This window comes from Mesoplodon bidens (genome assembly GCF_964165515.1).
Source record: "Mesoplodon bidens genome assembly, chromosome: 12".
NCBI lineage: Eukaryota > Metazoa > Chordata > Mammalia > Artiodactyla > Ziphiidae > Mesoplodon > Mesoplodon bidens.
In genome coordinates, this window is record NC_138168.1 from 86,585,130 (window position 1) to 86,594,432 (window position 9,303).

The following is a 9,303-nucleotide window of genomic DNA, read 5'->3' on the forward strand; positions in this document are numbered from 1 at the left end:
CACCTCTGTCAAATGTGTGGATCCCTCGACAGGATCCTCAATGCACAGCCATGGACCTTGGAGACTGCCAGCTTCACTGCCCGACATTCCCTATTGATGGACAACTTCATCTTCTATATGCCTGTCCACGTGCTCTCAACCTAATGGACTAGTTCTCGCCTCCGGAACTACCAGAACAAGACTCCTGGCTCCCCGAGGTGACACCCCATCACACAATAGAGGTCTGTGCATTGCTGTGGCTGATGCGGGGAGACTGGGGTGGTCTATGTTTCCTCCCAGGAGTCCAGCATGGCCAGCTGGGGCTTCGGTCTTACTCCCCGACCTCCACCTCCAGCCTCTTCTCTGACCCCAGGTGCCTATGGCGGGAACCAGAGGAGGACCGGCAGGTGGCAGAGATCGTGACAGGGAGGAAGGGAGGAAAGAAGGCGACTCACATCTGCTGAGCGTGTATTCTTCTCCAAGGAGCCTTGGAGGAGCCGTGTCTCTCTTGTAATCCAGAGACCATGCCCCTATTTACAGAAGAGGACACTGAGGGTCAGAGTGGTTTAGGGACTTCCTCAGTGTCAGCCAGCCCGTTCAGGATGAGTCAGACCCGAGGCAGGGGTGTCCCCACACCTCCCCTGCCTTCTGGCATTGGCCAGAAGTGATGTGGGAGGAGGTGAGTTAAAAAGTGACCCAGGTCCTAAAACTCAGCACCTACTCCAGGGACCCAGGTGGTCCTCACTGCCCCTTCCTAGGAAATTGTATAAACACCTGCACCCTGGATTTGACTCGTTGAAACGGTCCACGTCAAGACACCAGACCTTCAATGCCATGAGCAAGAGGGCACCAGGTGAGAGGCAAGAAGAGTGTCGTCTGCCAAGGAGAAGTGATGTTGAAACTCACTGTGAATTACTTACAGCAAATGATCAGATAAGGAGAAGGCAAGACCTCAGATCACTTACAGCAATCGGTTGCCTGGTTATTTGACGCTTCTGCATTGAAATAGCAGCCCGGGAGCCAAGCCCACAGCACGGCCACAATAAGACCCATCCCCCTGAGGTGACAGGCCCTACAGCAAAGCCACACAGGCGGTGAGTGAGAGCAACCCCAGAGAGGGAGGGGACGGAGCGGGGCGGTTCCTCCAGGCTTGCAACCTGAGTCTGGTCTCCTGTGCACCTGACACTTCCTTTGCGGGCCTGCTTACACGCTCAGGAGCGTGGCGAGAGGCTGATCTGATCCAACGCTGAACAATCACTCAATCCATATAATCGGATGATTCATTGTAATGAGTGTTGGAAGTATTTCTCAATCTTTTACCAGGTTCTTTTGTAATGTAAATAAATATTGTCCCCAGATGCTATGTTCTGGAAGCACCAAGGAAGGCCAGTTGTGCCCAGGCTGACTTCTGAGCTCTCCACACCAGAGGACAGGGGGGCAGTTAGAACTGTGAGCCCCACCCAGTAACAAGCTAGCGTTTAGGCGGTAGACACATGACATAGAGAAAAAGTACGATGTGGCCTCCGGTCAGTGCCGTCCCATACGAAGGTAAGTTGGAGCTCACCTGAGACCAGGAGGATTGGAAGCAGGTTGTCTCAAGGTGGTGAGGGCTGTGTGTTCTCCAGGCAAGTCACAGGGGTAATGGCAGCAGACCGGGCGGATCAGGAAGGGAGAGTCCACACAACCAGACTGCGCCCAGCCTTGCCTTAGAGCATCCGTGAGACTGGGCTGGCTCCTAACTTGTAAGCTGCTGACTGTACTCGAGTCAGAGAGCTGACGAGCGGGAACACTCAGGACCCCCCAGTGCCGTGGCTCCCTGCTGCCAGCCTCACCCACAAGACATTCCTGACCCCCCTCCCTTCCGCCTTCTCCCTCCTCGCTGTCCCCGCCCCATCCTGCACTGGCCTCGGTCCTCCTCACTGCCCTGCTGCCCACCTACGTATATTGGCCACAGCGGCAGGAGATCTGCTTTGACCCAGAATCATGAGCCTGTAGAACCTCCGGATAGAGGGACCTCAGAGGACATCAGAACTGACACTTTGATATCTCCGAAACATCTGTCCCACATGGTTTCACACACACGTCCTGTGCAGGTGAGCCCACTCCACTGTTAGGCATTCCCGATTGCTGTCAAGATCTTCCTCATCACGCATCAGGAGTCGCCTTCCAGAATCTTCCACACGCTTGGACATTATTCTTTCTTTAGGGGTCAGATAGGTTAGGTTAAAACCTTCTTACACAGAAATTCTTGTATTGGAAGATGGCTTTCTTTGACCTCAGAATCTTCTCTTTCCAGAGTAAACATCCCCAGCTCCGCATGTGGCAGGTGTTCTATTCTCCTCACCACCAGGGACGATCCTGATGTGTGCTCTGGTTTCCCCTTAACTTGCAGAGTCCGGGTCCCAGAGCACCACTCCGGGTGGGGGTCCCCTGGGTGCTGGAGAGCTGGGTGCTGCCCTCTCAAGCCGGGGTGAGCTGACACCGGCAGACAGGCAGCTCCTCCGTCAACGTGCTGCAGTTACCATCCCGCGGAGGAAGGGCTGGTCGGCTCTCCCTGGGCTTCCTTCATCCATGAAATCTCTTATCTTGTTTATCTTTATTGGTTCTGCTTTCCCCACACAATGGTGGTCCTGTGCTTATTCCCTTTAAGCCAGGAAGGTGGAGTTAGACTGGCCATGACATCAGGTGGCTTCTTAGAAGGGACAGGAACAAGGGGGTGACTGAGGTTTTGGGGGTCCCTACTTCCTGTAGCGCCTTCTCTCTCCTCTGAGCTCAGCTCTGGGCAGCTCTGGGGGTCCCAAAAGGCCTGAACGCTGCGTGTTAAAATACAAGACACGTGCCTCATACCAAACCACAAGGCAGCCTGGCTGACTTCACAGGCTTCATTTGAAGAGCTGCAGGGAAAAGTAATGTTTAAAACACTCAGGCTGTTAAATGACTACAGTTTCCTTCTTCACAGATACCACTTGTCTTTAAAGACTGTATTATTTCCTATGTAAGTAGTGCAGAGAATTTGGTTTTGGCCTTTGGTTTCTGAGTCGGGGTGAATCTGCAGCTCATACAGGCCCCGAGCTCTCTAATCTGGTAGCTCAACTTTTATGTGGTTTTGTTTGACAAAGCAAACTCTGTATCAATGTCCAAATATTGGGTTGGCCAAAAAGTGCTTTCAGTTTTTAAGTAAAAATAAAAGGCACATTTTTCATTTTCACCAAGAACTTTATTGAACAATGTATTCACCCTTCTGTTCCACTACCTTCTGCCATTTTTCAGGCATCTTCATAATTCCATCTTCCCAAAACTTTTTATCTTTTTGAGCAAAGAACTGTTCCAGGTGCCTTTTACAGTCTTCCAGGGAATTGAAAGTTTTTCCATTAAGAGGATTTTGTAAAGACCTAAATAAATGGAAATCCGAAGGTGCAGTGTCTGGTGAATGTGGCGGATGAATCAGAAGTTCCCAGCTTAGCTGTAACAGTTTTTGCCTGGTCATCAAAGAAACATGCGGTCTTGTGTTATCCTGATGGAAGATTATGCGTTTTCTGTTGACTCATTCTGGACACTTTTCTTCGAGTGCTGCTTTCAGTTGGTCTAACTGGGAGCAGTACTTGTTGGAATTAATCGTTTGGTTTTCCGGAAGGAGCTTGTAATAGAGAACTCCTAATCCCACCATATATACACCTTCACCTTCTTTGGATGAAGACCAGCCTTTGGCGTGGTTGGTGGTGGTTCATTTCACTTGCCCCACCATCTCTTCCATTCCACACTATTGTACAGTATCTGCTTTTCATCGTCCATCACAATTTGTTTTAAAAACAGAGGCTTTTCATTACATTTAAGTAGAGAATCGCATGCAGAAATAAGGTCACGAAGTTTTTTTCGCTTAATTTATGTAGAAACCAAACATCAAAGCAATTAACATAACGAAGCTGGTGCAAATGATTTTCAGCTCTTGATTTGGATATTTTGAGTCTGTCGGCTATCTCCCTCGTGGTATAACGTTGATTGTCCTCAGTTAATGTCTCGATTCGATCGCGATCAACCTCAACTGGTCTACCTGACTGTGGAGCATCGTCCCGCGAGAAATCTCCAGCACGAAACTTCGCAAACCACTTTTGACACTTCAGTCAGTCACAGCACCTTCTCCATACACTGCACAAATCTTTTTTTGCATTTGAGTTGCATTTTTACCTTTCTTGAAATAATAAAGCATAATATGCTGAATATGTTGCTTTCTTCTTCTGCCTTCAATATTAACGTGGCTACACAAAAATCCACCAGTTTTGATGTCTTTCTTTAAATGCACGCTGACATGACAGCTGTCACATACAATCTAACAAAATTGTTTCGAATGAAGTTAAAGACAACCAAGTGCTACTAGAGCCAGCTTATGGAAACAAACAAATGAACCTTTTGGCCAACCCAATACAATCGAACTTTCATGGGCATTTAACCAAGACCCAGGAGCGAGTCAACTTGATTGGACTGCTTTCTTCAAAGAGATAGTGAACCTGGTCTGGCTAGAAGGCATACCTTTTAATGTTACATGGGTGCCACTGGAGAATGGGAAGAGAAGAATCTTTAAGATTTTCATTTCCATAATTCTCAGCTTTTTTTTTTTTTAAGTTTGGATTAGTGATCAATTTCCTCCTCAACTGACTTCTTTTTTTTTTCTTTCTTTTTTTCGGTTGCATTGGGTCTTCGTTGCTGTGCGCGGGCTTTCTCTACTTGCGGCGAGCGGGAGCTACTCTTTGTTGTGGTGCATGGACTTCTCATTGCTGTGGCCTCTCTTGTTGCTGAGCGCGGGCTCTAGGTGCGTGGGCTTCAGTAGTTGTGGCTCGTGGGCTCTAAAGCACAGGCTCAGTAGTTGTGGCGCACGGGCTTGGTTGCTCTGTGGAATGTGGGATCTTCCCAGACCAGGGATCGAACCTGTGTCCCCTGCATTGGCAGGTGGATTCACAACCATTGTGCCACTAGGGAAGTCCCCAAGTTATTATTTCTTAAGACCACTTATCCAGAGCACTGAGGGTAACACGGCCTGTAATCCTCTCATATGCTTATGAGGTGGGGATTTCCACACAGGTATGTGTGCCAGAGTCAAAAGGAATAAATAATGCTGATGTCAATTAATCCCAAGCTGATTTTTTTTTTTTTTTTGCAGTATGCAGGCCTCTGACTGTTGTGGCCTCTCCCGTTGCAGAGCACAGGCTCCGGACGCGCAGGCTCAGTGGCCATGGCTCACGGGCCCAGCCGCTCCGCGGCATGTGGGATCTTCCCGGACCGGGGCACGAACCTGGTCAGCAGGCGGACTCTCAACCACTGCGCCACCAGGGAAGCCCCAAGCTGATTTTTTAAAAAAAGTGTCAGAAACAGAGATTTTAATTCACAGCAAAGCCATAAGCTTTGCCAGTAGAAGTGTTGTGCCTGAGGTTCAAAGAATTCTGGTTAGAGAGGACGGGCCCAGGACATCTTAACTTTTTTGTGACTTCAGCTCAGAGCAGGGGTGCAGCAGATGAAAGGGAGGGGCATCTCCTTGGAAAAACTGCTGATTCCAGATCGGGGGAGTCAATTAACATGATGAGCTGGGACATCCTGTCAGGCCGGAAAATACGAGAGTACTGGTCATGCCGAAAGGGCAAAGGAACCCCATAAAGATGCTCCCATTGGCCTACAGCATGACAATTGGGGCACCAACAAGAATAATAACTGCAATGCATTGAAACACACGTGTATTTTAAAAATCTATTGGTTCATAATGATTTTTTTTAATCTCATGAAATAATCTAGGCATCAATCTTTAACACACTCTAAATTCATTAGGTGAAATGATGATGAGGAATTCCATATTGGAGGGGTAAGGCTGACACCACCTAAATTTCCCCATCCATAAATAGAAAGGCACAGACTAAATCTCTAGGGATCCTTTAAACACCATAATTTAAGGACTTAGTGATTTGCTCGTTGTAAATCCAGTCTTCTCTGTCATGCACAAAGACCCTCATAGCACTTAGTATGCTACAGATATATCACCACAGCGTAAATACATATAAGTTCTCCCCTCTTTCTCTCAACCTTCCACATTAATACAGGTAGAGCCAAGCTGGGTTGTGTGAGGTATATGGTTCCTGGATCAACTACTGTCTGTGTCCTTTTCATCTCTTTGGGTTACGACCCTCATTTAGTAAGAGAAAAGTTATCAAGTACATCAGCAACAGAATTAATTCCTCTAGAAATTCTTCATCTTCCCAAGAAAGACAACTTCAAGTAGAAGATGAAGGAAAGGCTTGTCTACTTCTGGTTGAAATGAAAGATGATGGCAAGTGATCAAAGTGTCATTTATATTTGAGATTTCCTCAAGATCGAGTCTCAGAATTTAGGTTCCTTTGATTCAGGAATAGAAAGAATAGACAGCTTAAGGTCGTGGTTTTCATAGGACTGGAAGTAAATTGGGGGACTTACAAGCTATATTCATTTACCCAGAGCACGCAGGAAAGGAACACAGAAGAAAGTCGTGTATAACCGAGAATTAAATTGAAGAATTTACCTCTTTTCTTCATATTAATTTTAGAGGGTGAAATAATCCATTTTTAGAGGAAAAAATTCATTTGTGCTAAAAGCTAAACTAAGCAAGTGTGGAAATGAACAAAAACCATGCAATTGAGGACAAAAAAGGCTCTCTATTCAGAGCTTGCTGTACCAAGGGAGTCAGCCCCTTGCATTTTGGCAGAGGAGTGGGAAGCCTTCTTAGTGGAGAAGGGCACAGCTCCAGGAATGCCCTGATGGAGGCTGCGGGCACGGGGAAGCTGAAGGCAGCTGACCAGAAGCAGGGCGACTGTGTGATTGGTTAGGGCTGCTTATTTCATTTTCTATGGTAGGTCCTAAACAGAGATGCTACCAGTTATTAATCAAGTTCTGGCTGTTTTGGTTCAGTTGCTGCAGGCTGTTATTTGGCTTCCTGAACTGATGGATGCAGAAGTTCTGTCTTTATACAGTCTGGCCATTACTGTGTGTATGTTCCACCTCTCACAAGCTAGTCATTTGTCTGAAGAAGCTTTAACTACTCTCTGCAAAGAAACCAAACCAGGCTTGGTCGGAGACATAACAGTGTGATGGGGAAACAGTCCCAGAGAATGATAAGACATGACATCACGTTTGGGGGTGTGGTCTCAGAGCAGGGAGAATTTGCCTTCTAGGCCACTCTCTTCCAGAATCTCCTAGGCTAGGTCTCTGAGACTGTAGCAATGCCATCAGCAAGCAGACTTACCTGGTCAGAGAACAACAGCTCCACCAGTGTGAGGGGAGAAGTCTCGTAGGAGTTCTTATTCAAGAAAATTCTCTCTTTTTCCTTCAAATATATTTCTGCTCCATTCTCTCAGCTGTCTCTCAAGTGGACTCTTCATAAATAAGCTGGAGTTTTTCATTCTTTTCTCCATTTCTTTTAACTTTTGCCTACATTTTCCGTCTCTTTATTTCTCTGTGTTGAGGTCTATGTTATGTTCCCAGATGTATTTCTCCTCTGCTGTCCTTACCCTGCAGTTTAATTTGTCTAAGGCATTTTATTTAAATGGCTGAATTTCTATTTGGAGGCTTTTCAATCTCCTTGGTTTTTTCTTTTTAACATAATTCTGTATTCTTGCACCACACAATCAAATACTTCCTTTCCATACTTCGAAAACCTTTAAAACTTTAAAAATCTACTCATTTAAAAATATTTTTTAGATTTCCTTATTTTTGTGTTTCTGGGAGTGAATTTCCTCCAACCCTTAGCTTTATTTGGGGAGCTCAGTTTCAGCTGCTCATCACCTCCAGGGCTTGTATCCATGACTTCCTTAGCATTAAACCCCAGCACCAAGGGGTTTATGGCATTCCATGGACTCAACTCACGTTGAATCTCAAGAACCACCCCTCTGATTTTGAGTTCCTTCTATGACTTTAGCCTCTAGGGAGATCCCTTTCTTGCTTTGGAGCTTGGCTCTCTATCCGTCAATGGTTCTATCCAGCATATACCTGTGTGAGGAGCATCACAGAGGAGATCTGCTAAGTCTGCCATGTTGACCAGTGTCAACTAATATTTATGATGTGCCTACTGTATACCTTCTGTAGCTAGGTGCTGAGGATGACAAATGAGCAAGGCACAGGCGTTTTCTTCAGGGAACCTAGAGTCCAGAGGGCCAGAGAGACAAATGAAACATTTATAATAAAATACAAGAAGTTCAATGCTACATGGGATTCTATAGAAGCACCAAAGAAGGTGCACCTGACTCAGACTTTAGGAAAGGTTGGGAGTCTGTGAAGAAATGCGTGTTCTTCTAAACAAAGGCTCTATTGGAAAAGATGATTTTGTAGGGAAAAGGTTTTGGGCTTTATTTTATTTTTAAAATCTGTGCGTGGGCCCAACAATGACAGTCATACACTGACGTCCTTGCCTCGCTGGTTCCCACAGTTTAGGACTTTCCCAAGCTTCATGTTTCTTTCAACACCAGAGACATTATTTGATGAATCATTTATTCAGCAAACATCATCCAAACAGCTATTAAGGTAGCTGCTCAAAAGATTAATTTTACTGCTGGGACATAGATGATACCCTGGAAAGATGTGGAATCATTGCCAACTGCCATTGTAAATATTTATTAGGAGGCTGTTCCCAATGACTTGGGAGGTTTTATTCTATTGTTGCTTTTTTTAAGCATTAAAAAAGTGCTACTTATCTGCATATTTTTGGTAACATATGAAAATTATTACTTATATTGAAGATAAATAATCTGGGACAACTTAAAAACAAGGGATCTGGAATGGAAGAAATATAGTGAACTATTTATAGACCCATAAGATGTTTGAGCTACATATTGCCTTGTGGGAAATCCAGTCCGATCTAATGGAAACCAGGTTTCTCACATAGCAGCGTCACTGGTGTCTACTCCCTAGATGCCAGTAACACCCCTCCCACTCCAAGTCATGACCAATGTCCCAGACGTCGCTAAATGTCCCCAGATGAGAACTACTGGTCCACATCCTTTCTTTTAGAGATGAGAAGTGGAGGCCCTGAGAGTAAATGAGGTTATGCTACACAGCTAGTTAGAGACAGTCCCTGCAATAGCATCCCTGGTCTCCTGTTGCCTCTTCTCGGGCTCTTTCACAGAAACTGCAATAAAACCTCCGGGCTAGTATTAGTTAACTGCTCGGTCCTATTTGCAACAGAGGCCTGGGCTCAGACCCTCAAAATAATGTAGCTTCTACTGACTCCGGCTTGGCAAGCTTGTACTGTTTGAGTCGTCCCCAATGCACTTAAGAACAAAGATTTTTGTGAAATTTCAAGGATACTCATTGAGC